At 47.0% G+C, this 22,007-nt stretch overlaps 1 protein-coding gene across 6 annotated transcripts in view; it reads left to right on the plus strand.

Annotated features, from left to right (window-relative positions):
* Window positions 1-589: 589 nt before the first annotated feature.
* The window catches only part of GCNT1 (glucosaminyl (N-acetyl) transferase 1), a 98,882-nt gene continuing 77,464 nt past the window's right edge, over window positions 590-22,007 (plus strand). For 2 of the 6 annotated variants that reach the window (XR_008844779.1, XR_008844780.1), the window contains exon 1: window positions 590-1,105. The gene's annotated coding sequence lies outside the window, so the exon portion shown is untranslated. Of the gene's footprint in view, window positions 1,106-4,851; window positions 5,030-22,007 lie in introns of all 6 variants that reach the window. The other 4 variants (XM_056523404.1, XM_056523384.1, XM_056523394.1 and 1 more) reach the window with 3 other exon arrangements.

Genomic DNA, 22,007 nt, shown 5'->3' on the forward strand with positions numbered 1-22,007 from the left:
GACGTCACTGCTCCTGCTTCTCTGCTGGGTCCCGCTGCTAGCATACAGCAGCGGTGATGTCACAAAGCTCCACCCATGCTCCAAGTTGGCCCTGGAACAGAAGATATTGAAGAATAAAGAGAACCGGAACATGGAACGGGGTCAGGTAAGTCTGGTTGTCATTAGTGTCACCTGCACTTCCTGTCTCTACCATCAGGTTAGTGCAGGTGAAACTGTTGACAGCTTTCCTTTAAAGGGGTTCTCCGGTGCTTACACATCTTTTCCCCTATCCAAAGGATAGGGGGATAAGATGCCTGATCGCGAGAATCCCGCCGCTGGGGACCCCCGGGATCATTCACGTGGCACCCCGTTTGTAATCAGCCCCCAGAGCGTGTTCGCTCCGGGACTGATTACCGGCGACTATATGGCGGGCGGCGTGTGACGTCATGCCTCCGCCCCCGTGTGACGTCACACTCCACCCCTCAATGCAAGCCTATGGGAGGGGGCGTGACCGCGATCAGGCATCTTATCCCCTATCCTTTGGATAGGGAAAAGATGTGTAAGCACCGGAGAACCCCTTTAAAGTTCATCATTAGCAGATCACCTACTATAGTGGTTTATCTCACATCACCCATCTATATAATATCATAGAACATATACTAGTTGTGTGTAGGTGAAGGATGGGACATTTTCTCTCATTCATGCCACTCATAAAGGAAGCAGCTCCGATACTGTCTTTAACGGATAGTGATCGGTCGTGCGCTACCAGTGATGTCCAGGGGGTGGCGCTGATCCTCCGCCATCTTTATAACACCACATGCAGTAGAATAAGGCATTGTAATACAGTGCGCTCTTTTCCGGACACAAACTCCTGGGGTGACGCCGCTGTAATCCCACTCTGGCGCCATAACAGCATCACCCCTGAGGTTTATGTCCTGGGCGGGATACAAGGTGAGGCACTGCCAGAAGGTGAAGCTGCAGGGGAAGTGTCAGCTGAGAGTGACGGTGGGAGGGGCACAGAGTGATGAGGAGAGCCGCTCGCCCCGGGAGTAGTTGTGCCTGTGGTCAGACTGGACGGCCAGACATTGCGGCTCCACGAACCTCACCTGAGGGGGCAGCTTCACAGGTAAGGGGCACAACATCCGGGGTAACAGAGCCCTGGACGGGGCGGCACATGCAGCCGGGCATCATCGTCCTGCGCTTTATCTATGGGCTGAAACAGGGAGTGTATTATATTGTGATGTATGGTGGGGTATAATATATATTGTGATGTATGGTGGGGTATAATATATACATTATCTTGTGATGAATAGTGTGTGTATGGTGGGGTATAATATATTGTGATGTATGGTGTATAATATACAGTATTTTGTGATGTATAGTGTGTGTATGGTGTATACTATATCTTGTGATGTATGGTGGGGTATAATATATCTTGTGATGTATGGTGGGGTATAATATATACATTATCTTGTGATGAATAGTGTGTGTGTGTGGTGTATACTATATCTTGTGATGTATGGTTGTATATAATGTACTATATCTTGTGATGTATGGTTGTATATAATGTACTATATCTTGTGATGTATGGTGGTGTATAATATATATATACTGTACTATATCTGGTGGTGTGTGTGTATATGTATGTATGTGTGTGTGTATATATATATATATATATATATATGCAAAATCATAGGATCCAACAGCCAATAATTTAGCATCCGCATCACTGGACTAATACCGCTACTTCAAACTACTATATATACATACACGCAGTATATATAGTAGTTTACACCACTATATACACTATACATCACCAGATATTCTGTGTTCAATATTCCATAATGAGTGGACAAAAGAAAACCTAACATTTCTCATGGACATAAGTATTCGGACCCTTTGCTATGACACTTGAAATGTAGCTCTGGGGTCTCCCATTTCTGTTGGTGGTCTCTGAGATGTTTCTTCACCTTGGTTGGTGTCTTTCCAAATCATGTCCATTCTGGGCTTTATGGCAGAGTGGCCAGGAAGAAGCCTTTCCTCAGCAAGGCTGCATTCACACCACGTTTTTACAGTACAGTTCCCGTATACATTTTCTATGTGAAAACCGTACGGAACCGTATTGAAAACCGTATGCAAACCAAAGATGCATCCAGATGCATCCGTTTTGCGTCTTGTACGGTTTTGTCTGTTTTTTCCTGTGCCCAAGACTGTAGCCTACCACGGTTTTTGGTCCGGGAGAAAAACCATATTAAACCGTGTACATTTTTTTTTTTTTAACATGGGAGTCAGTGGGAACCGTTCAAAACCGTATGTGCAGATGGTTCAATCCAGTTTGCGCCATACAGTTTTTTACTTTGCACAGTTTTTTTTCTTTTTTTTGAATCTCAATCAAAAAAAGTGAAACTTTATTCATAATGGAGTGACAATTTAAAAACATATACATTTTTTTCTTAAAAAACAGATGCAACCGGACATAATTTTTCAAACCGTATACGGGTTAAAATTTGTACTTAAGTTTTAATACAGTTTAGTCCAGTTTCAAGGTATCCGTTTGTAATCAAAAACCTGATACGGGAACTGTATTGCAAAAACATGGTGTGAATGCACCCTAAGAGACACATTAAAGCAGTTTACAAAAGAAGCATGTAGAGCAGTGTTTCCCAAGACCCCCCCCCCCCCCCCACCAACATGTTTTCAGGATTTCCTTAGTCTTTCACAGGGGATATAACTGTGGTGATACCTGATTCACTGACCATTATATCATCTGTGAAAGACTAAGGAAATCCTGAAAACATCACCTGTTGGGGGGTCTTGAGGACCGCGCTTGAGAAACACTCAGGGATCTGTCAGACTGTGAGAAAAAGATTCTCTGGTCTGAAACCAAAGTTTGTGGCCTCAACTTTTAGGCCACCTTCACACGGAGGGATCCGCAGCATATTTTACGCTGCAGATCCGCCGCCGATGGACCCCTACATTGTTCCTCTAACTGTGCCTGCTCATAGCGACAATCCGCCGTTACGAGCAGACTCGCTGCGATGTCCCGATCCTGGGTTAACCCTGTAGATGCTGCGGTCACTGAGACCACAGTGTCTATTAGTGTAAGGCTGCATTCACACCACGTTTTTGCAATACAGTTCCCGTATCAGGTTTTTGATGAAAAAACTGATTCCTCAAAACCGGACTAAACTGTATCAAAACGTGTGTACAAATTTCAACCCGTATACAGTTAAAAACCGTGTAAGGTTTGAAAAATGATGTCCGGTTGCATCCGTTTTTTAAGAAAAAAATGTGCACGTTTTTAACTTTTCACTCCATTTTAAAATTTCACTTGTTTGATTGAAATCCCAAGAAGAAAAACTGTGCAAAGTATAAACTGGTGAAAACGGATGGAACCGTACTACGCACATACGGTTCTGTACGGTTCCCATTGACTCCCATGTAAAAAAAAAAAAAAGTATGCGGTTTAATAAGGTTTTTCACCCAGACCAAAAAACGTGGTAGACTATGGTTTTGGGTACGGGTAATAAACTGGACAAAACCGGATGATAAGTTTGACATACAGTTAACAATTTTAAGTCAATGCATACGGTTTTCTATACGGTTCCGCACGGTTTTTAACTTGAAACCGTGTACGGGAACTGTATAGCAAAAACGTGGTGTCTGCATGCACCCTAACAGTTCCCTCTGTCACTGATCGGCACTCTGCAAAGGGAAAGCAGAGCGCAGATGGTTGCCATGGCAACCGGAGGCCTTAGGGTGCGTTCACATGCTATTTGTTCTTGCGGGGTTTCCGCTGCGTATTTGAAAGTGGGCAGGCTCTTCTCGGCTGTCCGTAGTAGACTTCCCGCTGTGCAATTTACGCTGCAGAAAATCCGCTGCATTCCCTACTGACTTCAATGGGGCTTGCGGTGGACAGACGAGAAGAGCCCGCCCCCTTTCAAATATGCAGCAGAAAACCTGCAAAAGCAAATAGCGTGTGAACGTACCCTCACACTGGCCTCCGTTGTCATGGCAACATGAGCGATCATTCCCTACCTAAGGTAGGGACTAGAGATGAGTGAACTTACAGTAAATTTGATTTGTCACGAACTTCTCGGCTCGGCAGTTGATGACTTATCTTGCGTAAATGAGTTCAGCTTTCAGGTGCTCCCGTGGGCTGGAAAAGGTGGATACATTCCTAGGAAAGAGTCTCCTAGGACTGTATCCACCTTTTCCAGCCCACGGGAGCACCTGAAAGCTTAACTCATTTATGCAGGATAAGTCATCAACTGCCGAGCCGAGAAGTTCGTGACGTGACGGGAATTTACTGTAAGTTCGCTCATCTCTAGTAGGGACTGATCTATCCTATGTCTGTCAGTACTGACAGACAGGCATAATTCAATGGAGTACAAATGTGTACTCCATTGAATTCTGTGTATAATATATAAAAAAATAAAATAAAATAAAAACAGAAGTGTGAAAAAAGTGGGGGGAAAAAATGAAAAAAAAAAAGAAAATAAAAAAATGTGAAAAAGAAAAGATGTGAAAAAGATATAAAAATAATAAAATAAATGATATACCGTATATACTTTAGTATAAGCCTACCCAAATATAAGCCGAGGCCCCTAATTTCACCCCAAAAACCCAGGAAAAGTTATTGACTCGACTATAAGCCTAGGGTGGGAAATATATCCCCCCCCCCCCCGTCATTATCACCCCCCCCATCATTAACATCATCATTACCCTCGTCATTATCACCAGCCCGCACCCCCCATCATTAACATCATCATCACCCTCGTCATTATCACCAGCCCCCATCCCCCAGTCATTAACATCATCATCACCCTCGTCATCATCTCACTCGTCATCATCTCACTCGTTCATGCGCAGGGATGTCCCTGCGCGTCGTCGTCAAGGCAATGTCACTAGTCCGGGGCCGGGCCCGGAGCGGAGAAGAGGGCCTCCCGGTGAAAATGGACAGCCCCGAACGACTAACCCTCCCCACCGGATGGTCCCTGCAGCATAGATGGCGTGGACCAGCTCACCCTTTTTTTCCCACCGAGGGGAGGTGAGTAGAAAACTAAAGTGGGATCTGGATGATGGCGAAAGCCTGGCAGTGGTCTTCAACCTGCGGACCTCCAGATGTTTCAAAACTACAACTCCCAGCATGCCCGAACAGCTGATGGCTGTCCGGGCATGCTGGGAGTTGTAGTTTTGCAACATGGCTCCCCATGGCTCGTATTGTTGCTGCAGAAGTGTCAGTGCATGTACCTGTTCTCATTGTTAGGTCTCAGTTGCCTTGTATTTTTATAAGTCATGAAGTGGGGCAGAGGATGTGCTGTGTTTGCAGGCTGCCCTGGTTGGGGTATATAGGCATGATACCAGCCAGGACATTACACCTTTTCTCCATTACACTATATAAATGGTAATATATGGATGCTATTGACTAGCACTACAGGATCATAGGGGGTTTGTGATAGGTCTCTTTAAAGGCACAGTCCCACTATGACCACCCCTTCCGTAATGCTGGTCAAACATGTATTCTAATAGCTGACATCTATAAGCTACATTGCCTCAGACACAAGTATTGTACAGCGAATGTATAGCTGGCTGGGACTCTTCCTATCATAGCTGATCTCTTGCCTGCAGCGATCAGCTGGCTTCTTTCTAAGAAGTAGTTGCCTTTAGAAGACTAGCCATCTTAGCCCACTAGCTTCTTGAAAGGGTTTTTCACCAGGCAAAGGATAGTCATCTGCATTGGTGGTCTCTAGTCTTCTCTACCCGGTGAGCCCAAATCAAGCCAAGAAATACTATGTTATGAGAACATGAAATTTCTGTTTCCAGATAGATTTGTTGGTTTGAAATATACAATGATATCACACCAGGGAAATGGCGAGCACTTACCGCGGTTACCAGAGCTTGCAACTCACCGGCACCTGGACTTACCACTGCTGGGAAACATTTTTAATTTATTTTTTTAAAGGGGTACTCCGCTGGAGTCGGTGACTTCATGGCCCCGCCCCCTCATGATGTCGCACCCCACCCCCTCAAGGAAAGTCTATGGGAAGGGGCGTGGCGGCTGTCATGCCCCCTCCCGTAGACTTGCATTGAGGGGGTGGGGTGTGACATCATGAGGGGGCGGGACCATGACATCACGAGCTGCTGGCTCCAGTTTGTTCTAAACGTTGAGCAGCGGAGTCCCCATTTAAATCAACCGGTGCCAAAAAAATTTACAGATTTGTAAATTACTTCTATTACAAAAAAAAATCTTAACAGTACTTCTCAGCTGCTGTATACGTCAGAGGAAGTTTAGTTCTTTTTCAGTCTGACCTCAGTGCTTTCTGCTGACACCTCTGTCTGAGCAGAAGAGGTGATTTTTAAAAAAAAAAAAATTTTTTTTTTTAATAGAAGTAATTTAGAAACCTGTTTCTGACACCAGTTGATTTGAAAAAAAAAAATAATAATACTTTGTTTATACTGGAGTACCCCTTTAAAGCGGCAAGTCCAGGCGCCACCTACAGTAAAGGAATACTCATATTAGCCACAGCCAATATTGCCAGGTGTAAGCGTACCCTAGTGATCGTGTCAGTGATAAAGAATCCAGGTGACGGATCTACACCTGAGGAAGGTATGTGTTTCCTCCACCTATGATGACAGGTTTCATTACCTTACAATGGAGGTCGGTCAGGTGTCCTACAGGGTTCTGGTAATCTTAGTGCTGCAGTCTGCTGATGACGTAGGTGTGAACAAAGCCTAAGCCATGAAACTAACCTCTGTTTTTCAGTATTACTCAGAGTTGTACAATTGAGAGCACAGAAATGCAGGGCATAAAGCGAAAAGGAATCTTTCCATGGCACACTACTTGTATATGGTAGAGAAAAAAGGCAGTGACTGGTTACGTTTTACAACAAGGTATTTCCCACTTCTGGTTCAGTTGTGTTAATAATAATCCATTAGTTATTAAACACAAGTCTGGCTATTACATAATAAATGGGATACAACATGTACAGCCAGAGAGGAGGGTCCTGCATATCGGCGACGGCAGCGGCGACGATCAGCGGCGGCAGCGGGCGACGATCGGCAGAAGAAGAGGACCGCGACGCAGCTCCCTGGATCCAACGGAAGGCTGTGAGTTACTTAGCAACATCTGGAGGGCTACAGTCTGAGACCACTATAGTGGTCTCTAAACTGTAACCCTCCAGATGTTGCAAAACTACAACTCCCAGCATGCCCAGAGAGCTGTTTAGGCTTGCTGGGAGTTGCAGTTTTGCAACAGCTGGAGGTCTACAGTTTGAGACCACTGCACAGTGATCTCTATACTGTGCACCTCCAGATCTTGCAAAACTACAACTCCCAGCATGCCCAGACAGCAGTTTGCTGTCTGGGCATGCTGGGAGTTGTAGTTTTGCAACATCTGGAGGTCCACAGTTTGGAGACCACTATGCAGTGGTCTCTAAACTATAGCTCTGCAGATGTTGCAAAACTGCAACTCCCAGCAAGCCTAAACACCAAACAGCTGTCTCTGCATGCTGGGAGTTGTAGTTGCGATCCCTCCAGCTGTTGCATAACTACATCTCCCAGCATGCCTTTCGGCGATCAGTACATGCTGGGAGTTGAAGTTTTGCAACAGCTGGAGGCACACTGGTTGGAAAATACTGAGTTAGGTAACAGAACCTAACTGAAGGTTTTCCAACCAGTGTGCCTCCAGCTGTTGCAAAAGTACAACTCCCAGCATGCACGGTCTGTCAGTACATGCTAGGAGTTGTAGTTTTGAAACAGCTGGAGGTTTGCCCCCCCCCCCCCCATGTGAACGTACAGGGTACATTCACACTGGCGGGTTTACGGTAAGTTTTCTGCTTCAAGTTTGGGCTGTGGAAAATTTTTCACCGCAGCGCAAACTCCTAGCGGTAAATTCACTGTAAACCCGCCAGTGTGAATGTACCCTAAAAACACTACACTACACTTACACATAATAAAGAGTAAAACACAACATATACACCCCCTTACACTGTCCCCCTAATAAAAAATAAAAAACGTATTGTACGGCAGTGTTTCCAAAACAGAGCCTCCAGCTGTTGCAAAACAACAACTCCCAGCATTTCCGGACAGCCAATTACTGTCCAGGCATGCTGGGAGTTTAGCAACAGCTGGAGGCACCCTGTTTGGGAATCACTGGCGTAGAATACCCCTATGTCCACCCCTGTGCAATCCCTAATTTAGTCCTCAAATGCGCATGGCGCTCTCTCACTTTGGAGCCCTGTCGTATTTCAAGGAAACAGTTTAGTGCCACATATGGGGTATCTCCGTACTCGGGAGAAATTGCGCTACTAATTTTGGGGGCTTTTTTTTTCTTTTACCCCTTATGAAAAAGAAAAGTTGGGGTCTACACCAGCCTGTTAGTGTAAAAAAAAAATTTTTTTTTACACTAACCTGCTGGTGTTGTCCTTTACTTTTTATTTTCACGGGAGGTAAAAGGAAAAAAAAGACCCCCAAAATTTGTAACGCAATTTCTCCTGAGTACGGAAATTCCCCATATGTGGGCGTAAAATGCTCTGCGGACGCACAACAAGGCTCAGGAGTGAGAGCGCACCATGTACATTTGAGGCCTAAATTGGTGATTTGCACAGGGGTGGAAACGACACCCCTCACGGAACGTAACAAGGGGTATAGTGAGCCTGAACACCCCACAGGTGTTTGACAAATTTTCATTAAAGTTGGATGGGAAAGTGAAAAAAAAAAAAAAATTTCACTAAAATGCTGGTGTCACCCTAAATTTTTCATTTTCACAAGGGAAAATAAAAAAAAGCCCCCCAAAATTTGTAACCCAATTTCTTCTGAGTAAGAGCATACCCCATATGTGGATGTAAAGTGCTCTATGGGTGCACTACAATGCTCAGAAGAGAAGGAGCGCCATTGGGATTTTGAAGAGAAAATTTGTCCGGAATTGAAGGCCACTTGTGTTTACAAAGCCCCCATGGTACCAGAACAATGGACCCCCCCATATGTGACCCCATTTTGGAAACTACACCCCTCATGTAATGTAATAAGGGGCGCAGTGAGCATTTACGCCCCACAGGTGTCTGACAGATTTTTGGAACAGTGATCCGTGAAAATAAAAAATTTAATTTTCCATTTGCACAGCCCACTGTCCCAAAGATCTGTCAAACGCCAGTGGGGTGTAAATGCTCACTGCACCACTTATTAAATTTTGTGAGGGGTGTAGTTTCCAAAATGGGGTCACATGTGGGGGGGTCCACTGTTCTGGCACCACGGGGGGCTTTGTAAATGCACATGGCTCCTGACTACCATTCCAAACGAATTCTCTTTCCAAAAGCTCAATGGTGCTCCTCCTCTTCTGAGCATTGTAGTTCGCACGTAGTGCACTTCAGGTCCACTTATGGGGTACCTCCATACTCAGAAGAGATGGGGTTACAAATTTTGGTGGGTATTTTCTGCTATTAACCCTTGCAAAAATGTGAAATTTGGGGGGAAACACACATTTTAGTGGAAAAAATATATATATTTTTTTTTACATATGCAAAAGTCGTGAAACCCGTGTGGGGTATTAAGGCTCACTTTATTCCTTGTTACGTTCCTCAAGGGGTCTAGTTTCCAAAATGGTATGCCATGTGTTTTTTTTTTTTTTTTGCTGTTCTGGCACCATAGGGGCTTCCTAAATGCGTCATGCCCCCCCGAGCAAAATTTTCTCTCAAAAAGTCAAATATCACTCATTCTCTTCGGAGCATTGTAGTTCGCCCGTAATGCACTTCATGCCGACTTATGGGGTACCTCCATACTCAGAAGAGATGGAGTTACAAATTTTGGGGGGTATTTTCTGCTATTAACCCTTACAAAAATGTGAAATTTGGGGGGAAACACACATTTTAGTGGAAAAAATATATATTTTTTTTACATATGCAAAAGTCGTGAAACACCTGTGGGGTATTAAGGCTCACTTTATTCCTTGTTACGTTCCCCAAGGGGTCTAGTTTCCAAAATGGTATGCCATGTGGGTTATTTTTGCTGTTCTGGCACCATAGGGGCTTGCTAAATGCAACATGCCCCCCAAAAACCATTTCTTAAAAACGTACTCTCCAAAATCCCCTTGTCGCTCCTTCGCTTCTGAGCCCTCTACTGCGCCCGCCGAACACTTTACATAGACATATGAGGTATGTCCTTACTCGAGAGAAATTGGGCTACAAATATAAGTATACATTTTCTCCTTTTACTCCTTGTAAAAATTCAAAAATTGGGTTTACAAGAACATGCGAGTGTAAAAAATAAAGATTGTGAATTATAATGGGGTCATTTGTGGGGTATTTCTAATGGGAATACCCTTCAAATCCACTTCAAACCTGAACTGGTCTCTGAAAAAAAGCGAGGTTCAAAATTTTGTGAAAAATTGGAAAATTGCTGCTGAACTTTGAAGCCCTCTGGTGTCTTCCAAAAGTAAAAACACGTCAATTTTATGATGCAAACATAAAGTAGACATATTGGAAATGTGAATAAAATAAAAAAATATTTTGAATATCCATTTTCCTTACAAGCAGAGAGCTTCAAAGTTAGAAAAATGCAAAATTTTCAAATTTTTCATCAAATTTTGTGATTTTTCACCAAAAAAGGATGCAAGTTACCACAAAATTTTACCACTATGTTAAAGTAGAATATGTCACGAAAAAACAATCTCGGAATCAGATTGATAACTAGAAGCATTCCAGAGTTATTAATGTTTAAAGTGACAGTGGTCAGATGTTCAAAAAACGCTCTGGTCCTAATGTGTAAAATGGCCTGGTCCTTAAGGGGTTAAAGAGGTACTCCGGTGGAAAACTTGTTTTGTTTTATTTTTTAAATAAACTTTTTTTTAAATCCTTCCAGTACTTATCAGCTTTCTTTTTGAATTTCTTTTCTGTCTGACCACAGTGCTCTCTGCTGACACTCTTTTTATTATAAAAATACAAAACTTATCCAATACAACAAAAAACAAGCTTAACCAGCTATAATATAAATCAAAAACAAAACCCTGCCTAACCGGCCAGCCCAGCTTTACAAAGCAAAAAGAAAACAAACAAACAAAAACACACTGACACACATACCAAAAATGAACATAAAAACAGCACAACTTGGCTTAAACATAAACATAAAATTAGCACTACCTGGCTGTAACTCAAACCATCCATACTCGGGGGGGGGGGGGGGGGGGTAAAAAATAAAAAATAAATAAATAAATAATAATTATAAAAATAAAGAAATAAATAAATAAAAATAAACAGCACAACTTGGCTTAAACATAAACATAAAATTAGCACTACCCGGCTGTGACTCAAAACCATCCATAATCGGGAAACAAAACAAAAGGGGAAAATAAATAAATAAAAAATATAAAAATTAAAAATATAAATAAATAAACAAAAACACATAACACAACAACTGGTCCGACTGCCATAACTATCATATGAGACAATATAAAACGATGTAGATACAAAACCAAATAGATACAAAATCACTAATAGAAATTAATAAATTATAGTATATAAACATAAATATATGCACCCTATTTACAGAAACCTACAAAAAAAAAATAAATAAAAAAAAAAAAAAAAAACAGGAAATCCCTACACTAGAACTGTGCCCCCACCCACACCACCCCTCCTGCACATGGGTCAGAGTCCATACCGTTCCTCTACAGTTTACAAAGTTCTGTCCTTAACTGACCCATGTCAGGTCCCCCAAAAACACGAAAACACACCACCACCCACAAATACACCCTCCCCACCTAGCACTCCACCCAACCAACTTATACACAAACTTATACATACTAACTAACAGACACTGAACCACAACCCACTTTAGGCCCAAGTTTGGTCGCCTGTAAGCCCTTCATGCCATATCAGCTTAAAACAAAACAAAAAAGCTAGCGTGCACATGCATTAGCCCACCACCAGAAAGAAGGATGGCAGACTTGATACACCAAAATAATTTTTAACTCTTTTCCTAACTCCCCCTACAATTCTCCCTAATTCTATCCCTCCATTAAAGCTAACCCTACTCTCACCCTATCTCTATCCCTATCACACTTCCCCTATCCAAAATAAAGGTACTCTACCCAAAAGATCTAGTACCTAGGGCACATCAAAAGAAAACCCTCTCCACAGGAGAGAAGCCCTACTGGTACCAAGACTGCCATACTCCAAAGACCTGATCTTCCCGAGGTCACCGGTGATATTCCTACAGACCTCCACCTCGGAGAGGATTTTCTGCTGGGTCGACACTAAACACCGTGCATTCCACGTGTAGTACCTAACCACTAAACTAACTAAGAATAAAGTGCCCCGGTCTCGGCCACCCAGTGTCCTGAATGCCCCATAAGCCCACTCCGGATAGGTAAGGCCGGCAAGTTGACTCCAGCCGATGGAAGCGCCCACCCGGTTGTAAACCCCTATATTAAAGGGACAATGAAGCAGGAAATGGTCCATGCTTTCCAGCGTGTCCCCACACTCTTCTCGGGGACATCCCCGGTCATCAGAGTTCCTGCACTTCAGGTTGTCCCTTACATATAGCTTCCCCTGAAAGCAGCACCAGGCCAAGTCCCAAAACTTCTGGGGGATCCTTTTCATGTTTAAAAGGTACAACCCCACCCTCAGATCCCGACCTGGGCAGTCCCTGAGTGCCAGAGGCTTCTGGAAGTGGGTCAACAGAACCCGTTTGTCAAGGAACTGCCTTGACTGGGTCCTGATCTCCCACACTCCCAGACCCCACCGACGTATCGCCTTCAGAGTCGGGATAGCGTAAGCCGGAAGATATCCATGGGGCATACGGAGGTCCTTCACTTGCCCTCCTGTCTCCCATTCCTGGAAGAAAGGCCGAAACCATTCCCTGCAGGAGAGTACCCACGGAGGAGCCCTCTCTGACCAGAGGTTTGAGATGTTAGCTTTCAAGAAGGTGTTTGTTAAGAACACCACAGGGTTTACCATAGATAAACCCCCTAGTCTCCTCGTGCGGTACGTAACCTCCCTCTTGACTAGGTTCATCCTGTTCCCCCATAACAGTTGAAAAAACAGGCTGTAGATCCTAGTGTAGTAAGCCTCTGGCAAGATACATACGCTGCCCAGATAGATAAACAAGGGGAGCAGGTACGATTTGATCAGGTGTACCCTTTCCCTGAGGGTCAAAGACCAACCCATCCACTGGTCCACCTTCTGAGTGGCATCCTGGAGCTTACCATCCCAGTTTTTGGTGGGATAATCATCCTGGCCAAATGTGATGCCTAAGACTTTTGCTGATTCTTGGGGCCCTGGAAGGGTGTCCAGGAGATCAAACGTGGGATCCCCCCCTCCCAGCCAGAGACTCTCACACTTATCCCGGTTGATCTTAGACCCGGATGCCTCCGAGTAGCGTTCCACCTCCGACATCACCACATCAACCCCCTCTCTCGAGGAGACGAAAATAGTGACATCGTCGGCGTACGCCACTACCCCCTGGATGGCCCCCGGCTCCGCCAAACTCATCCCGACTCCCACCAACGGTCCGCAACTCACCCTCCTAAGGAAGGGATCGATCGCGAACACATATAACAGCGGGCTCAAAGGACAATCCTGACGGACTCCAGACCCCACTCCAAAAGAGTGGCCAGACCACCCGTTCACCAGTGGGAAACTCTCTGCCCCTGCATACAAGATCTTAAGCCAATTAACAAAAGTACTCGGTAAGCCATATCTCAGGAGGACGGACCAGAGGTACTCGTGGTTCACCCGATCAAATGCTTTGGCCTGATCCAAGGACAGCAAGTACCCCTTCCAGAAACCCGCACTACTCCGCTCCACTGCCTCCCTGACACTAAGGACAGCACTTAAGGTGCTTCGGCCTGGAACAGTGCAGTGCTGGGCCTCCGAAAGGAGCCGGGGTGCAAACTTCACCAGCCGATTAAACAGTATCTTGGCCAGAAGCTTCCTGTCCGTATTGAGAAGAGCTATGGGTCTCCAATTCTCAATACGGCTGGGATCTTTACCCTTTGAGAGAAGAATCAGGGCTGACCTCCTCATTGACTTTGGCAGAGTGCCCGAGAAGAGACACTCATTGAATACCTCAGTCAAGAGGGGAGCTAAAGACTCCTTAAAGGTCCTGTACCACTCAGATGTTAAGCCATCCGGACCTGGCGACTTCTTGGGGGCAAGCCCCTCGATCGCCAGTCTCACTTCCTCTTCCCTGATCTCTTCTGCCAAAACGCCAAGAGAGGGGTCTACCCCTGGCTCAGGAATGGTTTCAGCCAGGAAACCCGACATCACATCCCGATCCAGATCCTTCCTTCCCAAGAGGTGAGAGTAGAAGGATCTGACGATCTCCAAGATCCCTGATCTGGACCGATTCAGAGATCCTGTACTATCAATCAGTCCTGAAATGACTTTACTACTCACTGACATCTTACAGTTTCTGTAAGGGTCGGGCGAGCGGTACTTCCCGAAATCCCTCTCAAAAACCAAAGATGCGTGCCTATCGTACTGACACCTCATCAGCAAGGACTTCACTCTGGAGATATCCTCTTGGCTACCTCCAGTCGAGACAAGAAGCTCGAGTTTCCTCCTCAGACCCTGATACAGGCGATACCTGTTCAGGGACCTGAGGCTCGAGAGCTGGCGGAAGAACCCCGCAACCCGCTTCTTGAATATCTCCCACCACTCTGACTTACTACTACATAGGCCCAGTAAAGGTACCTGACTCTGAAGAAAATCCTCAAAGGACTGTCTTATCTCCGCTTCCTCCAGGAGGGACGAATTCAGCTTCCAATAACCTTTTCCCATCCGGGGGGTTTCTGAAACATTCAGGGAAAACAAAATCATACAGTGATCGGAGAACTCCACCTCAACCACGGACACTGCAGAAGAGACGGCTTCCTCCTTTAAATAAAACCTATCTATCCTAGACCTGCGACTACCTTGATGATAGGTGAAACCCGCGTGGCCCGAGGGGCTCCGGATGTGGGCATCCTCTAGGCGAGCTTCTCTAGCTATGCTAATCAGCGCCACACTATCGCAAGTCAGCGGACTATTGGAGCCTCTCCTATCTTGGGACCTCGTGACATTATTGAAGTCCCCTCCAAAGATCACCTGCCGACTCGTAAAAAGAAAGGGCTTAATCCTCATAAAGAGATCTTTACGGCCCCGCTTACTTTGCGGGGCGTAGATGTTAATGAGCCGGAGCTCTTGTCCCTTCATGAAGACATCTAAGATCAGGCACCTCCCCATTTCTAATTCAATAACCCGTCGGCATTCAACAGGAGCGGTAAAAAGGACTGCCACCCCACTATACGGCTCAGCCGCAAGAGACCAGTGGGAGGGACCGCGCCTCCACTCTCTTCTGGCTTTTACCAGAGAGGCTAGATCTGACAACCTGGTCTCCTGTAAAAAGAAAATGTCGGCTTCAACGCGGCCGAGAAAATCAAAGGCTGCGAATCTAGCCGTATCCGACTTTATGCTGGCACAATTAATAGATGCCAGCGTCAATGGGGTGAGTGCCGCCATACAGGGTGATTAAATTAGACGGCCACACCCTTTACTTTTGTTTTCCCTTTTTTGCCCCCTCATCCCCCGAAGAAGACGAGAGGGCAGGACCACTCTTGGATCTTTTTTTCGATTCAGATAGATCCATATTATCCCCGTCTCTGTCCGGCCCCGGTCTAGCCCTGCCCTCTGAGGAAGGTGCCTCAATAGGACAGGGCCCAGTTCCTCCCAGAGGCTCTTTCTCCCTAGGCACCTCGCCCTCACCCTCCCCAGCCAAGGAGGGGGAGGAGATGGTATCGAGGACGAGGTACCGGTTTGACAGGTCAACCAGAGGGGGGGCAGTCAGGCTTCCGTTTTGAACCTGGCCCGTAGTACAAGGAACAGAGGGCTCTGACCTCTTCTTTCTCCCTTTCCTTTTGCCCTTGTCTTTCTTTTTAGGCCTCTCCCCACTCTCTTCATCCACACTTTCATAGTGGGAGGAATCGGAAGGGTAGGCCATATTGCCTTCCTCTCTGTGAAGCCTCCTGATCTCCCCATCCAGCACATCCTCCTCCAGGGCTTCAGCGGTTACAGGGCCAGCTTCAGGAGCAGAGGCCGGAGCTACCCCCGTCACCTGGGCACTCTCCAGCTCCCTACTCCTTCTACGATTTTCCTCCCGCCTTAGTTTGGCGGGGCCCTTTTTCCTCCTCACGAGCCCTGTTGCACCCCCATCCCTGCCCATACCCTCCCCGGCCGAGGCAACTTCACAGCTCTCCTCAGCCGGAGCGGCCGCTGCACGGGCGAAGGCGCTAGGACAACGGCTAAATGGGTGCCCAAGGACACCACACAGGTGGCACCGGATCTGCCTACAGGATGCGGCCAGATGTCCCACCCCACCACACAAAGCGCAGACCTGTACAGTACAGGCTGCGCTAAAGTGGGTGGGGCTGCCACACCTGTGACAGACCTTAGGCTGCCCCTGGTAGAAGACCTGGATCCTATCACGTCCAAGGAAGGCGGCTGACGGAATGTGGGCAACCGTACTCCCTGAACGCTTGAGTTTGACAGAAAACGTCCAGGCCCCGGACCAGATCCCGTGCTCATCCAAGTTTTTCTTGGGCATGTCCGTCACATCCCCATACCGTCCGAGCCAGGTCATGATGTCATAACAAGAAAGTGACTCGTTACGGGTCAAAACGGTCACCTTCTTGACAGCATTCTGACGGGAAATCGCCTTTACGGCGAAATCCCGCCAGCCGGGCTCGTTTTTTGCCACTTCGTAATTCGACCAGAAGAGTTCGAGACCCTCTGGCCGAACGAAACTGACGTCAAACTCAGACGATCCGTAGGGGTGAATCAGGGCAAAGATGTCACTCGCCCTGAATTCCATCTGAAGGAGGAGCTCAACCACTTTAGCGCGAGGTGGGCACGCATCCTCGCCCCTCCAAATCAGACGGACCACATTCCTACGGTTATTGTCCTGCCCGGTTGTCGGGAGGGACCAGACCACCTCCCCATTCCGCTCTCGGAAAGCCCCCAAACCATGCCTCTCTATCCAGAAAGACAGGTCGACCTCACCCCTTCCCTCTACCTGGATCGACCTGTCACCCCTGCGTAGAGCCTCCAGGAGGCGCTGTTGCAAATGGCCCCCAGGGCCGGACGGAGACGGGGACCCCCCTGAACCCCCGGCAGCGACATTAGCATAGCTCCTAGGAGCAGTCACTGCCGGGGGGGCAGCCGGACCAGACCCAGAGCCAGAACCACTTACAACACCATTCACACCACAACTCTCAACCTCTTTATTTCCAGCCATACTACTACCACTCCCATCAACATTCAATCCACTGACACTCCCACATACACTCCTCTCACCCACAACACTACTACACCCATCAATATCACATCCTACATTCTTGTCCTGACTAACAAATTCTGGGCTGGCTGGGACTTGTAGTATGGCTGGCTTTAGTAAAGTCCTTTGTGCTGGCTTAGCCGCTGCTGGGGTCGACGCCGATGGTTTCTCCTTCATGGCTGATATCATATCTTGATTCTGGGGCTGCCCCACCGGGCGCACCCCAGCTCCTCCCACAGCGCCAGCACCTGCTTCACCCAACTTCACAGGCTCTGTGGATAATCCCGGCGCCCGGACACTCCCCCCCCCTCACAGGGGAGTGCCCCGCAGTGCCGGTAATGCCCACAGTACTCGGGGAACCGCCCCCCGAGCACACAGGGGCATAACTCGCGCTTCCCACCATAAGCCCATCCTGCCCCTCCCTACCGGCAGGATGGGTGGGCTTCACATCTATTGCGTCTGCAGCTTTTACTGACGCCATGCTGTACCCCCCCATGCTGGCTCCGTTCCACCACAGAAACGGAGTCTGGCAGTCTGGGGGGCCCAGCAGCCTGAACCAGCTTTGCAGCTGGCCCAGACTGCTGGAAAGGAACAAACACGTACTTCACTGATTCTTGTGTCTTTTGCTTTTTCCTCTTAACTGCCACATCATCACAGAGATCATCACCAAAGGTGAAATGCTGGAGGTGGGCTGGGGACTCCTGCATGACTATCGCCCTTAGCAATCCCCCAGCCTCACTCTCCACATCATCCTCCTCGCTCTCACTTGAAGGAAGAGCCACCTGGGCCGGTTCAATATAGCTGTCCTGGGTGGCCTGGGTGTCACAGGGAGCAGCCACAGGCACAGCGTCTTCCTCCACATTCTCATCCTTTTCCTCATCACCACCATCCTCACTTTCTTCACCGCCACTACTCTCCCCATCATCCACCTCCACCTTACCTGGGGATTTCGTGGCGGCAAACCGGTCTTCATTAATCAGCTTTTCCTGGAAAAGACCGCTTCCCTCCAGGATCTCGTCTCTCCTCTCCTCAAGCTTCACAATCTTGCTTTTCAGCGCTGTGATCCTCTTTCTTAGCTCTGGCCTGTTCTTTTTGGACCCCGTGCTCACCAGATTCTGAGCCACACGTAGATCCTCCCTGGCCATCCTCAGCTCCTTACCGCACTGGTCATATTCCGCAAAGCGTGCGGCCATGCGGGAGCAGTATGTATCGCTCGACTCCTTGGGCCCTCTCTCTGCCCACATCTCCACTTTTTTCCTCCTCGCCTTGCTTCCTCCAGATCTCTGGTTGGCCCCCGTCACCGTGGAAGCAGAGCCTGCATTGCTGCAGACTCTGCCAGATTTTCTTCCTCCGGCCGGAACAATGGCTGTTGCAGTTTTCTCTCCACCCCCCGCCAGCCTGGAAGAACGGGAAGTGGAGGCTCGAGATTTCCGGGGCTCCATGCAGGGGAGGCTCTCCCCAGGAGTCTGCCACCCTCCTGGGAAAAGCAGTTAGAGCACCTGCCTCTGTAGTTCTCTTGGAAGTCCTGGAGAGCTCAAACAGGGACACACCCGCACACTTCTCACACTGAACAGCTGTGTTTCACAGGATATGCTCTCTGCTGACACCTCTGTCCATGTCAGGAACTCTCCAAAACAGGAACAATTTTCCATAGCAAACCTCTCCTGCTCTGGACAGTTCCTGACATGAACAGAGGTGTCAGCAGAGAACACTGTGGTCATAAAGAAAAGAAATTCAAAAAGAAAAGAACTTCCTCTGTATTATACAGCAGCTGATAAGTTCTGGAAGGATTAATATTTTTTAATAGAAGTAACTTACAAATCTGTTTAACTTTCTGGCACCAGAATTTTTTTTTTTTCCAATGGAGCACCCCTTTAATCTTCATGTTTTAGTAAGGTATGAGGGAGTGATTGTGAGCACACGTCACTGTTTCTACATCTCCTATATATCTCTGAATAATCCTATATGGCCAGCTGGGGTTGCCTCTGCAAGATTTACATGAACATGTGACCACTAATATAGGGATCATAGCAGCATTAACATGTAGAATAGAATAACTAAGCACCTAGGCCGCTAAACCAGTCAGGCCATTTCGGGTTTAGCCTACTCTGACTTCACTTCTGTTCCTGCTCTGACTTCTTTTTTTAATATTTTTAGATTATTATTATTATTATTATTATTATTTTTATTTATTTTTTGCTAAACTGTGTTTCTGGTTAAAGGGGTTGTGCGCTGCCCTGCAGTTCGGAGCTCCGCTCACAGCGTCCGGAAGTTCATTACTCCGAACGCTGTGTGCGGGCTTCTGTGTTCGCAGCCGCCGGGCGTGACATCTCGCCCAGCCCCTTCGTGTGTCTCGCCCGCCCCCTCGTGACGTCTTGCCCGCCCCCTCAACGAAAGTCTATGGGAAGGGGGCGCTACTGCTGTCACGCCCCCTTCCCATAGACTTTGGTAGAGGGGGCGGTGTGACGTCACGAAGGGGCTGGGCGTGACGTCACGCCCGGCGACTGCGAACACTGAAGCCGGCACACAGCGTTGGGAGTAATGAACTTCCGGACGCTGTGAGCAGAGCTCCGAACTGCAGGGCAGCGCACAACCCCTTTTTAAGGAAAAAATAAATAAATGCAGGACAAGTTTAGTGACCTCTTCCGTTTTTTCTTTTTACGGTTTTGGCTCTGCATTTCAGCAGCCATATAATTTTTTCATTGACATATCTTCATGAGGCCTTATGGTTTTATGCAACCAAAAACTTTTTTTTATTTAATTTTTTTTCATTGCAGTTTGTGTGTACATATACATTTTCTCTGTTGTTGATATTACAAAGAGCAAAACCTGTTAAAGTGGATCTTTCAGCACAAAAACTTGAGTGTAAATAAGCACATGGCTAGATAGTGCCAGTCATCAGGATTCCATGCATAACTTCCATCCATCTAGTTTTCAGCATGGTGTCCATCAATTGAACGGAAAAAAAAAAGTGCTGCATGCTGTCCTTTTGGACAGGACCAGCAGCTTTTACCTTACACCTGTTGTCACTTTGATATAGGCTGCTGTTAGAGCAACACTTACTGTGTGCTAAATTATGATAGGCTTACAGATCAGACAGCCAAAAGTAATTTCTATATCCACAGAACTGACTGCATGGGGGGCTACCTAACCTCCCAATGGGTCACTGGAGAACCTGGTGACCTGATCAAAAGGGAAAGCCACTGTGAATGATACTGTGGCCTTGGGCCATGGCAGTCAAGGATTTAGGTGACTGAGATCCCAATTTTAGTCAGGAGGCTGCTCTAAGAACAGAAGATATTAGTAACAAGTCGTGATTAGAACAGGAGCTCTCACCTTTCCCTCTACTGAAGTAACGACCTAACCCTATAGATCGCTGCTGTCAAAGCTGGCAGCAGCGTCTAAAGGGTGCTTTAAACACTCCCTGGTGGTCCAGTGGGGTGGATCCCCCCCCCCCACAGTGCGATTGCGGGGGGGGGGGGGGGGTGGGGGGCGCTCCACTGTGGAGGTAGCTGGAGGGCTTACCTCTGCATCCCTGGGGTCCGTGGCTCTTCATTTGATTGAGCCTGGCTTAGCAGGCTAGGGATGAGCGAAGTTACAGTGATTCAATTTGTCATGGCTCGGTAGTTGCTGACTTTAGCCTGCATAAATTAGTTCACCTTTCAGGTGCTGCAAGTGGCTGAAAAAGGTGGATACAGTCCATATACAGTAGGCTAAAGTCAGTAACCGCCAAGCCGCGAGGTTCGTGATGAATGGAATTGCTGTAACTTCGCTCATCTCTATAGCAGGCTCAACCAAATGATTGCAGAGCACACAGATCAATGGGGTTCTATGGAACCCCATTGATCTGTATGAGGAATCTAATGATTCCTCCTAAAAGTCCCCTAAGGGGATTAATAAAGTGTATAAAAAAAAGTTAAATAAAAGTTTAAATTCACTCTCCTTTTTCCCATTTTCCATACAAAAAATATGAAAAAAATAATATATTTGGTACCACGTGCGTACTTGTCCTAACTATTAAATGATTTTGTTTCTGATCCTGCCATGTGAACGGTATAAACGCCCAAAAAAAATTCAACGCAAACATTTCTGATTTTGGTCACATCACATGCCAAAAAAAGGTTATAAAATGTAACAAAAACGATATTTAAAAAAAGGGGGTGGGGCGATGCATTTCCGGTTTCGGCCAAAATTTCCCTTTCGGTGCATCCCTAATATTTACAGTGACCCCCCGACCTACGATGGCCCGGACATATGATCAAATCGACATACGATGCTTTTTTTAATGTCGGGGCCATCGAATCAAGTGCTATCCGGCAGCGCCAAATGCTTAAGCTGCTGCCGGATAGCAGCTTAATGTTCCCTGTGTGGTGCGGTAAGTATTACTTACCCCTCCACGATGCTCCGGGGTGCCCTCCGGGTCCAGCGCTGGTCTTCCGGTGTCTTCTCGGCCCTCTCCAATGACGACGTCAATACGCTACTGCGCACGTCATCCAATAGGAATGGCGTACGCAGCGGCGTAATGACGTTGCTACGCAGGCCCATTAAGGCCTTGCGGAAGACAGCGGAGGACCGGAGAAGACAGCGGAGGACCGGAGAAGACAGCGGGTCACCATCGCGAGCGGCGGGGACAGGTGAGTACAGCTTCCTATACTTTACATTGCACGAATCCCTCAACATACGATGGATTCGACAAAGATGGCTCGTTTGGAACGAATTAC

This window comes from Hyla sarda, chromosome 1 (assembly GCF_029499605.1).
Source record: "Hyla sarda isolate aHylSar1 chromosome 1, aHylSar1.hap1, whole genome shotgun sequence".
Classification (NCBI taxonomy): domain Eukaryota; kingdom Metazoa; phylum Chordata; class Amphibia; order Anura; family Hylidae; genus Hyla; species Hyla sarda.